This window comes from Heteronotia binoei, chromosome 1, assembly GCF_032191835.1.
Source record: "Heteronotia binoei isolate CCM8104 ecotype False Entrance Well chromosome 1, APGP_CSIRO_Hbin_v1, whole genome shotgun sequence".
Lineage (NCBI taxonomy): Eukaryota > Metazoa > Chordata > Lepidosauria > Squamata > Gekkonidae > Heteronotia > Heteronotia binoei.
In genome coordinates this window covers 78,164,041-78,177,177 of record NC_083223.1, presented here as the reverse complement: position 1 = coordinate 78,177,177, position 13,137 = coordinate 78,164,041, and positions in this window count along the sequence as shown.

Here is a 13,137-nt window from a genome sequence, read left to right as displayed (position 1 = left end):
TTCATGGGTAAGCCTTAACCTATGCTTGGCAGATCTGCTAAGAACATAAGAGAAGCCATGTTGGATCAGGCCAGCAGCCCATCCAGTCCAACACTCTGTGTCACACAGTGGCAAAAAATTTTATATATACACACACACTGTGGCTAATAGCCACTGATGGACCTGTGCTCCATATTTTTATCTAAACCCCTCTTGAAGGTGGCTAGTGGCCGCCACCACCTCCTGTGGCAGTGAATTCCACATGTTAATCACCCTTTGGGTGAAGAAGTACTTCCTTTTATCCGTTTTAACCTGTCTGCTCAGCAATTTCATCGAATGCCCACGAGTTCTTGTATTGTGAGAAAGGGAGAAAAGTACTACTTTCTCTACTTTCTCCATCCCATGCATTATCTTGTAAACCTCTATCATGTCACCCCGCAGTCGACGTTTCTCCAAGCTAAAGAGTCCCAAGCGTTTCAACCTTTCTTCATAGGGAAAGTGCTCCAGCCCTTTAATCATTCTAGTTGCCCTTCTCTGGACTTTCTCCAATGCTATAATATCCTTTTTGAGGTGCGGCGACCAGAACTGCACACAGTACTCCAAATGAGACCGCACTATCGATTTATACAGGGGCATTATGATACTGGCTGATTTGTTTTCAATTCCCTTCCTAATAATTCCCAGCATGGCGTTGGCCTTTTTTATTGCTGCTGCATGCAGAGCCAGCCCTTTCACTAGGCAGCCCAGGCAGCTGCCTGGGGCGCAGCCCTGGCAAGGACACCTGTGTGAGCCCCGGGAGGGTGCTGGAATGCCCCCCCCACCTTTACCTCCATGGTGAAGGAAATACTGGTGAAAGCAGTTGGGGGGAGCCATGTGCCTGTGCTGCAGAGTGCACCATGCGGCTGCCCGTCACTCTGCCAGCTGCGTCAAACGCAGGGACAAAGCTCGGGCAGCCTCACAACACGCTCCGTGGCAAAGGCGCACAGCTGCTCCTCACCACTTTTGGAGGAAGCGGGGTGCCCTGCCTAGGGCGCTGTTCTACCTCAAGCTGCTGTTGGCTGCATGTGAAATAGAGGCCTGCTCCTGGATGTAAGTCTATGTCACCTGACAAGCCTGAGGAAATTTTAGGTAGAAAAGCTAGCTTTATTGTTTAGTTTTCTGTGTGACTTTTGATAATGTTAGCTTTTTTTAAATCAATTTGTTTATCTATTCAATAAATTATATAAAATATTTTACATAAAACTACCAGCCTGGTTACTTGTGTACATATAATACCCTGTGAACTCACAGGCCAGCCTTTACAGTTCCTTGACAATCCCTTTTCTTAAGAACTTACTTTATCTCAGTAATCTTCACAACTGCTGGGAAAGACCAGCCGATGTTCACTGTTTCACAATGTTAGGGAGTAGCAGCTAAAGCTAAGTCCTGGTACAGGAAAATGGAGTGATAGAACCTAAGGTACTTAAGTACCATCAATAGGACCCCACACAGAAGTTATAACTTTACTGTAACTTCAAAGGATGTGGGCTGTTCGTCTCATTACATATACTAACCCACCTTCCACTATACTTTAATGCACCCTGTTCTTCTAATGGTTAACATATTATTTCTCTTTTAGAACAGTGTATCAGAATATTTGGTGTTTTTGTTTTTTTGTATTGACATACTCAAATGGGGGATATTGGCTGTTTGTCTTATTGCATATACCAACCCGTCATCCACAGTATTTTAATGTCTTCCTTTTTTTCTAATGGCAACTGTAATGTACCATATTTTTCGGTCCATTGGACGCTCCGGACCATTAGACACAGGTGCCTGGCTGGGAGACAAGCGGCGAGATCGCTCCCTCCGCCCCCACCGCAAACCCAGCACTTTGCAGGGAGTGATCTCGCCGCTTGTCTCCCAGCCAGGCACACAGGCGCCGGCATGCTTCCCCCGCGCTTGTGTGCCTGGCTGGGAGACAAGCGGCGAGATTGCTCCCTGCTGGGTTTGCAATGGGGGCGGAGGGAGCGATCTCGCCGCTTGTCTCCCAGCCACGCACGCAGGCACAGAGGAAGCACCCGCCCCCTCTGCAAACCCAGCGCTTCGCAAAGCGCTGGGCTGTGGAGGGGGCGGCATGCTTTCCCCCTGCCTGCCTGCCTGGCTTCAGCTGCTCTTACAGCAAGCGCCGAAATCGCTCCCTCCACCCTGCGATCCCAGCGCTTGCTGTAAGAGCAGCTGAAGCCAGGCAGAGTAAGCACCCGCTCCCTCCGCAAACCCAGCGCTTCGCGAGCGCCGGCTGTGGAGGGGGCGGCGTGCTTTCTCCCTGCTTGCCTGCCTGGCTTCAGCGCTGATGCTTAAAGCAAGCGCTGGGATCGGAGGGCAGAGGGAGCGATCCTGGCACTTGCCATAAGCATCAGAGCTGGAGCCAGGCAGGCAGGCGCGGGGAAGTGCCGGGACGGAGGCAGCGGATCCCCCCCCCCCGGGAGGAAGGTACGTACGGTACCTTCGCTCCATAAGACGCACACACTTTTTACCCCACTTTTTTGGGGGGGGGGGGGAGTGCGTCTTACAGTGCGAAAAATACGGTATGTTATAACCTCTTGAGAAACCATGCCCTTTATTTAAATTAACAAAGCCAGAATGTTACCTAGATTTATTGCACTGCGCACCTACAACAGCAGTCTGCTTTTTATCATCCTCCAGTGTTGTTTCAGCCCTGCTTTGTTCTAACACTAACAAACACAGATCCCTATTTGTGATTCTTTTAATCTGCTAAAAACATTCCCATGAGTCTACATACCAACTCACTAGCCACTTATAGTATATTAAGAATTGCAGTGTGCCATTCCCATTTTGTCTGATGAAGTCTACTTAAGATCATACGAAGAGCATAGGTGGAAAGAATTAAGGATAAACAGCTTAAGAGCATACGAAAGCTTACATTCCGAAAAAAACTTAGTCAGTCTTAAAGGTGCATTTTACTTCTTTGTTCTATAGCTTCAGACCAACACGACTGCCTACTGGGATGTAACTTCAAAGGTCACTGGTATATTAGAAAAGAAACATTTGACTTGACCTGGCTGCTAGCAAAAGTCAAAACTGAACAGAAAGTGTAAAGTATGCATGCTGTTGCTCAGAGGATGACTTCCAGCATTTCCTAGTGTGGAAAGTCAGGAAGACCAAAATAAAATAATTCTCCCCCACAATTTACAGTTATGATGCTCTGCCACTGAGCAATGGCCCTCTCCCTTAGAGAGTCAGCCTGTGTGCACTGATAGTTCATGTTATCTTGGTGGCCTGAATTGATCCTCAGCTTTCCCTAATGAACACCATCCCCACAGCAAGTTAGGAATTTAGGCAAGAATGAGGTCCTTGGATGATGTAGTAGCAATGTCAGTTCATTCTTGCCTTACTCTCTCATTTTGGCATGTTGACTTCTAAATCTGAGTCAGGAACTGATGATTAGTTCTGGCAGTTTTGTAAAGTGTTTTTACTGAGGAAATTTCTCAAATACATTCTGATTTGGATGACAGTTGCAAATTTGTTGAGACAGTAGAGATGTCCAGTGCACCGCCTGGTCCATTTCTGGATCATACTTTGATGGATGGCAGGATTTGGCCAATCTCCTCAGATCTCAGGAAGCTAAGCAGGGATGGCTCTATTTAGTGTTTGGATGGGAAACCATTAGGAACCCCAGGGTCATTATGCAGAATAAGGCAATGGCAAACCTCCTCTGAACATCTCTTGCCTTGAAAACCCCACAGGGTCACCATAAGTCAGCAACCACTTGTACTCTGAATCCATCCTAGTTGCTGAAATCATGTACAGATCACATTCATGAGTCCTGATGTCCATCACAAATCAGTCACTAACTCGGGGGTCTTTCCTCAAGAGGCAACTATCCATCAGTTACTTTTTTAAAACCACCAAATAAGAATGATGTGGCTAATTGTTGCCTGGTCTCTAATTGACACTTTCTGAACAAGAGAGAATAGAGGCTGAACACCTGGATAACTCATCTGCTCTAGACTGCTTTCAGTCTGTTTTTAGGTCAAGAGGTGGAGATGGAAGCTGTGGCTTTAGGTGATTATCCCTCTGAATGTAGATAAGGACCAAGACTTTTGCTTCTATGATTTACCATCAGCCTTTGATGCTGTGGACCCACCCCATCTTTGTTGGGGGTTTTAGAGGCAGAGGGAGAGTACATTTTGAATTGGTTTTAATCACTCCTTCCACCAGCCAAAATCTGTAAACCTCCCTCACTCAGCTTCCCTATGTACATAGCTAGAAGGTCCCATGACTTCAGATATCATCTTTTCAAGAGTGAAAGGGCCCGGGAGTTACCAGAAGAAAGGGAACCTGGAGAAAAACTCCTGTTATCTTTGTCTCCTGGGTGGTTGTGTGGCAATTATCCTCAAAAGCCCCACCTCTCCTCCAGGGCTCTGAACTAATTCTTGTGATTTAGGCCTCATGCAGACCCAAGTGATTGTCAGACAATCTGAGGCCATTGAACCACAGTGGGAGGGGGTGAGCCAGTCTCAGCTTAAGAAGAATGAAGGAACCTTTTTGCTTTTGTTTTTACTTTTGGATAGGCATTTCATGACTCTTAAAGGAGCATCAGCTTAGCCAGGCTTTTATTTGGCTTTTAGAAGAAGAGGAGTTTGATTTATACCCTGCCCTTCACTTGGAGTCTCAGAGCAGTTGACAATCTCTTTCCCTTCTTCTCCCCACAACAGACACTATGTGAGGCAGGTGGGCCTGAGAGATCTGCTCTTGAGAGAACAGCTCTTAAAGAACTGTGACTGACCCAAAGTCACCCAGTTGACTATATGTGGAGTGGAGAATCAAACCCAGTTCTCCAGATTAGTCTGCTGCTCGTAATCACTACACCAAACTGTCTCTTTTATTTTTTTTACTTAGGGTTTTAGTTTGGGTTTGGGTGTCAGCTGAGGGGTGAAAGAATATTTTAGTGGTACAAATAAGCATTCTGTTAAGGGCCCATCATTCCTAACTGATGTGTTTAGGTTCTGTGGTGTGCTCTCTGAGAGAAAAGAGCAGACTTGAACCTCCTGAGGTAACTCAGTCCAGAGAAAGAAGAAAAATACTGCAGATTTATACCCCACCCTTCTTTCTGAATCAGAGACTCAGAGTGGCTTAAACTATCCTATATTCTCCCCCCACACCAGACACCTTGTGAGGTGAGTTGGGCCTGATAGGGCTCTCACAGCAGCTGCCCTTTCAAGGACAACTCCTGTGATAGCTATGGCTAATCCAAGGCCATTCAGCTGTAAATGGAGGAATGGGGAATCAAACCTGGTTCTCCCAGATAAGAGTCTGCACACTTGACCACTACACCAAACTGATTCTCAGGGGAATCAAATGAGAAAGGGGAGAATCAGAAAGGGGAATCAAATCTCCCTTCAGGGGTTATTTATTTTATTTGAGACCTAGTTTCACTTTATATACCTAAACTAGCCACACATCATATATACCTCATTAAATACTTAATTTTCTGTTAAATAAACCTTTGTTGTTCATCTCCATGTGTGTCTTGTCTGTCAAGTAAAAAAACTCAGAAGCAGTGGTCCCCATTTAGCTCACATACTTATAGCCTTAGTCTAGCAGCTTTGCAAATAAGAGATCTTCAGAAGAAGAAGAGTTGACTTTTATAGCCTGCTTTTCTCTGCCCTAAGGAGTCACAAAATGGCCTAAAATTGCCTTTCCTTCCTCTTCCCACAACAGGTACCTTGTGAGGACGATGGAGCTGAGAGAGTTCTGAAAGAACGGTGACTGGCCTGAGGTCTGGAAGGTTCATATAGAGGAGTGGGGGATCAAACCCTGTTCTCCAGATTAGAGTCTGCCTGTTTTAGCCACTACATCACACTCGCTCTCAGGGAACACATAGTTTCTGCTCTACTAATCCTTATTTAAAGCTTGTGTCCCCTGTTTTATTTGATCGTGGGCAGTTGAAGTATAATCTATAAGAAAGGCCAGAGTAGAGGACTAGATATTCATCAGTCCAGAAGGCAGCTACCTCAAAGCCTCACCCCATAGCCATCAAAGAAATACATCTCTGCAAACAAAAATGGTATATAGCATTATTAAAATGGTGATAATCAGACAATGTATTTTACTAGACAAAAGTTCAGCTTTCAGTTAAAACAAGAATTCTAAGTAGATTTTTCCCTGCACAGAAAGCAGGAAGCCCTCTGATTAAAGGAGATGGTCCATGACTCTATGGCCATTCTGAGCATGATTTGTCAACATTTCCAGGGCTTCCTCCTTAAATTTGAAAAGAAAAAAAAAGTTTTCTCCAATTCAGTGGGAACTGTAAGGTTGCCACAAGTGGTGTATCAGTCTGCCGTTAGAATGGTTCACTTTTGCTTGCATCACTTTTAGCTTTGAAGAGGTTTTCTTGTGTTCTCAGACAAGCACAGCCAGTGTCCATGTTTGGTGAGGTGGAACAGGTACTGAAGCCTGAGGACTTCCCCAGGGCCACCTGCTGGAAATGATTGTGCATCTTTTATCAAACAAAAGCCCAGTGGCACAGAATCAAGACTAACAACTGCCATTTGCCTCTGCAAGCTGCAGTAAAGGGCAGAGATTCAGTTTTCAGATTGCTTCAGGCCCAGTGCCAAAACCCAAGATAGAACTGAGTTATGAAACTCCATAGTAACAATTCACAACAAATGACTCCCCTCCCTTTTCCCCATAAGATTTCCCGTACAATTTTCATTCACATATCAACAGGGGTCCAAGACTCTTCTGCTTGTCCATACCTGGGGGTGTGTGTGTAAAGGTACAAGAGGGAGCAATAATATAAAGGCTAATTATTTTTATTAGTTATTAAATTTATGCATTGCTCAAACTTTTGGGCAATATACAACATGTGATAAAAACATCAAAATGTGTTAGAATTGCAAAAGAGTTTCTAATGAAAAATAATAGCCAACTATATCAAAAAGAAAAGCAGAAATATTTTCTCAGTAATAAACATCTTGCGAATCTAGGCTATGAATCAAAATGGGAGTGATGAGAGAACAGGCTCTTTTTCCCTAAGTGCCTTGGATTGCTTCTGTGGGAGTTGAAACATACTGACACTTGACACACTGCGGGATCCACCTGACTTAGGAAACAACATGAGCTCTCTCTCCACATCAACTGCACAGTATAGTAATATGCTAAACCACTTTTCTACTGAAAGCCAAGCACTTACACTAAGACCATTTTCGCACACACCTTACCACACAGTCACGTGTCTGTTCTCTCCGCAGCGTCCGTCGGTTTTCCCACCATCTGCGCCTAAGTTACAGGAAGTGCCATGGCTTTTGCGTAGCAAACGTAAACCACTAAAACCCAGTTTACGTTTGCTACACAAAAGCCATGGCACTTCCTGTGACTCCGGCGCAGATGGTGGGAAATCCAACAGACACTGCGGAGAGAACAGGGACGTGACCTTGTGGTAAGCTGTGTGCGAAAACGGTCTAAGGCTGCATCCACGGGTATTTTCTGTATTGCTTCCATGCAACCAAGAAAGCAAAATTTTCTATGGGTAAGTAAATTGAAATGGAAAAGGATATGGTTAAAGAAGAAATGGTAGAGCCAAAGGGGAGGACCTTATAGGAAGGGGGTTGTTGTCACCCAGAGCCTGCAGAAACTTGGAACCTGTTGCCAAGCCATGCTATGAGGGGAAATGATGAGGTTCTGGAGCCCTGGTGAAATTACTGTCAAGTTTGCACTTTTACAGAGGTGCAGCAGAGAAAAGGGGGAAGGAGCGGGTAGTCACCTGAAGCTGCCAGTTGCATGAGAATGGGGGTGTGCAGACTTATTTTTGCCCTCATCTGGAAGCAGCCCTACCCTATATATTTCCTTAATCCAAATGATAGACTAAAGCTTAATAAAATATTCTTAGTATAATATAAATGATATCTAAATTATGTTATAATGCTAATATTGTATAACTTCTCCTTCTCGTAAAATATAATTGCAAGAGCTTCTCCAAAGAAACAAGTACACACATGAAATTGCCTTATCCTAGGATTGCCAGTCCTACATTGGAGGTGGAGGATCCCCCGCCCTTAGGCCCCATCCCCCCACCAATTTACCAGAAGGAGGAGGGAGGCCCAGGCTACAGTGCTTGTGATGTGGTGATGTTACTTCTGACATGTACCGGAAGTGATATCGGCAACATCCAGACAAAACTCTGGTATCTAGATAAAACTCTATGACAGAAGCCATTTTTTAACATAGAGAATTCACCCAAATACCATCGTGTCACTGGGATGTCCCAATGGAATGTTACTTCCAGTACATCCCAGAAGTGACTTCACCACATCACTGTAGATGTAGCCTGGGTCTCCCTCCCACTTCCAGTAAGTTTTCCCCCACCAACCCCTACCAGTTGCCAGGACAGACCTGGCAACCCTACCTTGCCCTGAATCAGATCATTGGTCTGTCATGGTCAATATTGTCTATTCAGCCTTGAAATGACTTTTGAGGGTCTCAGGTCTTTGGCATCACCTGCTACCTGATTCTTTTGATTGGAGAATTCAGGGATTGAACCTTGAATTTTTTAAAGTACAGGCAGATGTTCTACCACTGAACTACAGTCCCTGTTTCTAGAAACAGAATTTCTCCAAGGCATTTCCATTTGTGTGATCTGATTAAATGCTTCATGCTTCTTGTTAACCCAGTTACAAACCCAACCTTAATTTTGTTTATTTTGATAGAATATGTATGCTAGTGAACATTTTTATATGACATGTTTTAAGTCATATTAAAACATAAACGTTGCAAACTGGATTGTAGTCATTCCATTTGTTAAAAGCCTGTGCTAATTCTTTTAAGATAAGTTATTTTATATTTAATGGTACTTTTGTTGTATGCATTCTTAATATTTCCCAGTAGGGAAGATTCTGAACAGCAAGTATTTCAATACAGTGAATGTAGATATTTTCTCTCCCATTGTAAACCCCTCTCTAGTGTTATGACCTACAAATGCACCACAGCACAACCTGATATATCTGGATCCTGAAGTTTCAAGCAGGAAAACAAGATCTCGTACAGGACATAAAAGAAACTGAGGCCAGGAACTTTGATTTTTGAGTTTAAAAGAACACAAACCTTTTATACAAGTAATTAACAACTCATCATATGCTCTGATATTGTTACAATAGCTGTGTTTTACTAGAAATTTTTGCTGTTAAAGTCAGATATTGTTATCCTTCCAATGCTATCATATTTTGGAATTGGCTTATTGATTGACTGAATAGTTCTACTGTACTTCTAATCTGCCTTGAGTCCCAGTAAGAAAGGTAGACTATAAATGAAAATAAATAAATAAATCCAGTCCAGAGGTTACAAATGAATTATGTTTTATCTGTGAGACATTTTTGAAAATGTGGATAACTCCAGGAGTGGTTTTCAATGCAAATATGATATATAGTAAGGATACATGGAGGATATTACTGAATTATATGGTGAATTGAACCGAACTTGGCGGTTTGGGTGATAGCTCAAGTATGTGTCTGAGTAAAGGAATTTACATCTTTAAAAAATTTATTCTGTAAAAAAATAGAGCACAGATTGTATTGATTTGGCTTTCTACATTCTAGGGTAGCAAATATAGCCAATTTTCTTGTACTATTTTAAAGCAGGGTGCCAGTGGAGATCATATTAACAGACCATATTTATTTTTGGTTTTTTCTCATTTCCTTTCTTCTCTCTTCTTATAATTCAGATATCTAAACTCCCATATGGAACTATTTTATTGGGAAGCAGGTACCTAAACTATCCTGCCAAGGCACAAAGCAGGTCACATTTCCAGAAGAGTGCTATTTGTACTCTTTGCAGAAGGTATTTGCTCATGCTATGACATATGCTTCCCTTCACGTGTATCCTTAGATGTGTGTAGACTATCTAATTTGGGTTCAGTTCACGTCCCTGGAATTATGACCAATTTGGGGAATTAAACTCAATGTCAGGATGAAACGTCTTTCAGCTTCTACATCCTGGCTAGATTGGAAAGCTGAAACACTTGGTAATTTGGGGATCAGAACATGTGGTTTATGACGCCCTTTCCAGACAGCCTATCTATTCCGTTTTGGTAACTGGTTACTAACAGATTTTTCTTTCATTCCAGACAGACCCATTTTAATGTACCTGTTCGGACAAATCCGCTTGTGTCCCATTGGAGAAGTGTCCCTGAGTCAGTGTTGATATAAACTTCTTTCTTCCTTTTTTTTTTCTCCAGTCCTCTCCTTCCACTTCTGAGTCACTATGGCGTGCTGAGTGAAATGCTAGGTAGTGCTTCCTGCAGTGCTAGTTTCTTTCCTTGCCCCTTTTCACTGTGCACCCACAATCTCTATCTGAGGCTGTGTTTTAAAAATGTTCTTATGTGAGTGCTAAACTGCCAAACAAATATAGCACGTTGGCATCATAGCAACACCATACAAAACAAGGATTAGAGTTTATTTTAAGAAATATAGGTGTACGGGAGCTGAAAAGTACTTGAGCATAAGAACAGTGAAATGGTTGTGTTCAGAAGTACCTACATATGAAGAGTTAAATGAGAGGCGAGGAACTGTAAAATAGCCAAGCTGCCAGCTGAGTGAGAAATCTGTGCTGGTGAGCATCCAGGGGAAGTGGGAGTGAGGAACTTAAGGGGAAAGGACAGTTTTAAGAGAAAAGGAATGATGTCCAAGTATTCAGAAAAGGGATCCAGAACTTAACAGCAGAAGACTTCAGTAGAGCTTCTAAAGGTCCTGAGGAAAAATTAGAAGGTTAGTCAGCAGATTAATGCTCTGGCTGATGAAGAAACATCCCAGAGTCCCAAAACAGAAAAGTGGAGTTAACAAGCACCACCACCATCCCTCTTTGGTTGGCAGTGATATGATAGCCGGAGCCAGTTCAAAGGATTCTCTAAGAAATTACTGTAAAATACAGGGATTTGGGGTGAGTCCAGGGTAAGAGTATGTGTATTTCCTGGCTTTGATTGGGTCTTCCCATGGAGGGCAACAAAAGGTGATCCAGGCAGGGGAATATCCTGAATGGACAAAAGCTCTGGCTGGGTGGACACTTCACCTATGCCTAAGACAATGTCAGTAAAAGTAATCAAGCTCTCCTGATGTTTTGCTGGTAATTAGATTTGGTCTCAGGACGACTTGTATTTGCTGATGAAATTAAATTGATAGACTGAGGTGTGTGTCTGGACGTAGGGTCCTGCAGTGCAAGGCAGAATGCCAATGTCCCATTGAGGAATTAATCTTTTGCCCAAGGTTTTGGCAACTTATTTGCATAGCCTGACCAAGGAGAACTCTAACCTCATCTTCTCCAAAGTTAGGCTTGCTTGCTCCTAAAATGGTTGCCAAGGTATGAGTTTAGCTAAGATGGGGTTGGGACAGACAATGCCTGTCTAGCAAGTGGGACCTTAGTAACACTAGGTATGTGTTTTATATGAGTGCTGTGATTGTTCTGCTGTTGTCTTTTCCCCCTTTATTAATTATTTTATTGAAATTTGAGTTGAACTGCATCAAAATAAGCAAAAATAGAAATCGTGCTCCATTAAAAAACAACAACACCTATTTCCCAGCAATTCCTCCTACACTATCTATATGTCCAGTAATTCAAAACCAGCTATTTCTTTTGGGGACTGGGGTAATTCAAGGTGGTATAATAGTGTCCAGTTATGCACCCTTTTTCATTCCTTAGTTTTGTTGGGCGAGCTGTTGCTTCAGAGTCACATTTCTCCCTTGCTGGCTGCTTGTAACTCTTATCTCCCAAATCAAGGACCAGATAATGAGCATAATAAATTCATGAAGCTACATAGCCAATAAATTTAACTATTTGATAATGTGACTAGAAACAAGTCAGAGGAAGCAAGTCAATGCAAAGCAGTAATTTGCAGGGAAGTGCTGAGAAATCATAGAAAAGACTCAACTTTTTGAACTCTTGAAAATTATCACAAAATTATAAATAGTCAAGTTGTAAGCAAACTAAATTTATGCACCAGCTGGGATGGGGTGATTCATAAACTGAATGAATGAATGAATGAATATACAGCATTTATTCTGCTATTTTTAAATTGGTTACACGCAGGGGTGTCAAACTTATTTGTTATGAGTACCGGATCTGACATAAATGAGACCTTGTTGGGTCAGGCCATGACAGGTTGGGTTGCACCACGTTGAGCCAGGCCATGTGTATACCTATTTAAGATTAGGTAGCAGAGATATAAGCTTTATAAAAAACACTGGCAAACACAAACATTAGCACTCATTGGTCTTAAAGACAAAGGAAGCTATGGCTCTTTCCTTCCTTCCCCAGGGGACTAGTAGGGAGCCTCAGCCAATAGAAGGAAAAGAGACTTGACTCAGTAGCTCTGCTGTGTGATTGAGAGAGCCTGGAAAAACAAGCCCTGCCTTCCCCCTTCCACCCCAATGGAGGAGGCCTCTGCCAATAGAGAAAATAGAGGTTTTGCTCTGTAGCTCTTATGCAATTGAGCAAGCCTTGCAAATCAAGATGGGATGCAGAAAGAATCATGAGATAGGGAGAAGGAAGCAGATAACAGCCACTTGCTCGGGAGCCCGATAGAAGCTCTCCAGGGGCCTGATTTGGCCCCCAGGCTGCATGTTTGACAACCCTGGGTTACAGTTTCTACCTTGTGATCATGTGGCTATGTTGCACGGACAACATGGCTGTCATATTGTGGTATATCATGTTGTAAAAGAGCATTCACATTAGCCTCTAAGGCTGGGTGTGGCTCAGTGATAGAGCATTTCCTTAGCCTGCAGAAGATCTCTGATTCAATCCCTGGCATCTCCAGTTAAAAGGACCAGGTAGTAGAGGATGTGAAAGACCTCTGCCTGATACCCTGGAAAGCCACTACAGTTCCAGCTAGCTTGCCATCAGAGGTGTGGCCTAATATGAAAATGAGTTCCTATTGGGCTTGTTCTACAAAAGGCCCTGTGTGAAACAATGGTGATGTCAGGGGTGTGTGGCCTAATATGCAAATAAGTTCCTGCTGGACTTTTACTACAAAAAAGCCCTGCCCAGGATTATGTATTGCCACTGAAATCTTCTTATGAGCGCAAGTGTTGACTGTAGATCTGGAAGCCACAAATATTTGAGCAAGAATAAAAGGCTCATAAGGAGCATTTAGAAAAAGAAAAGGAGGGA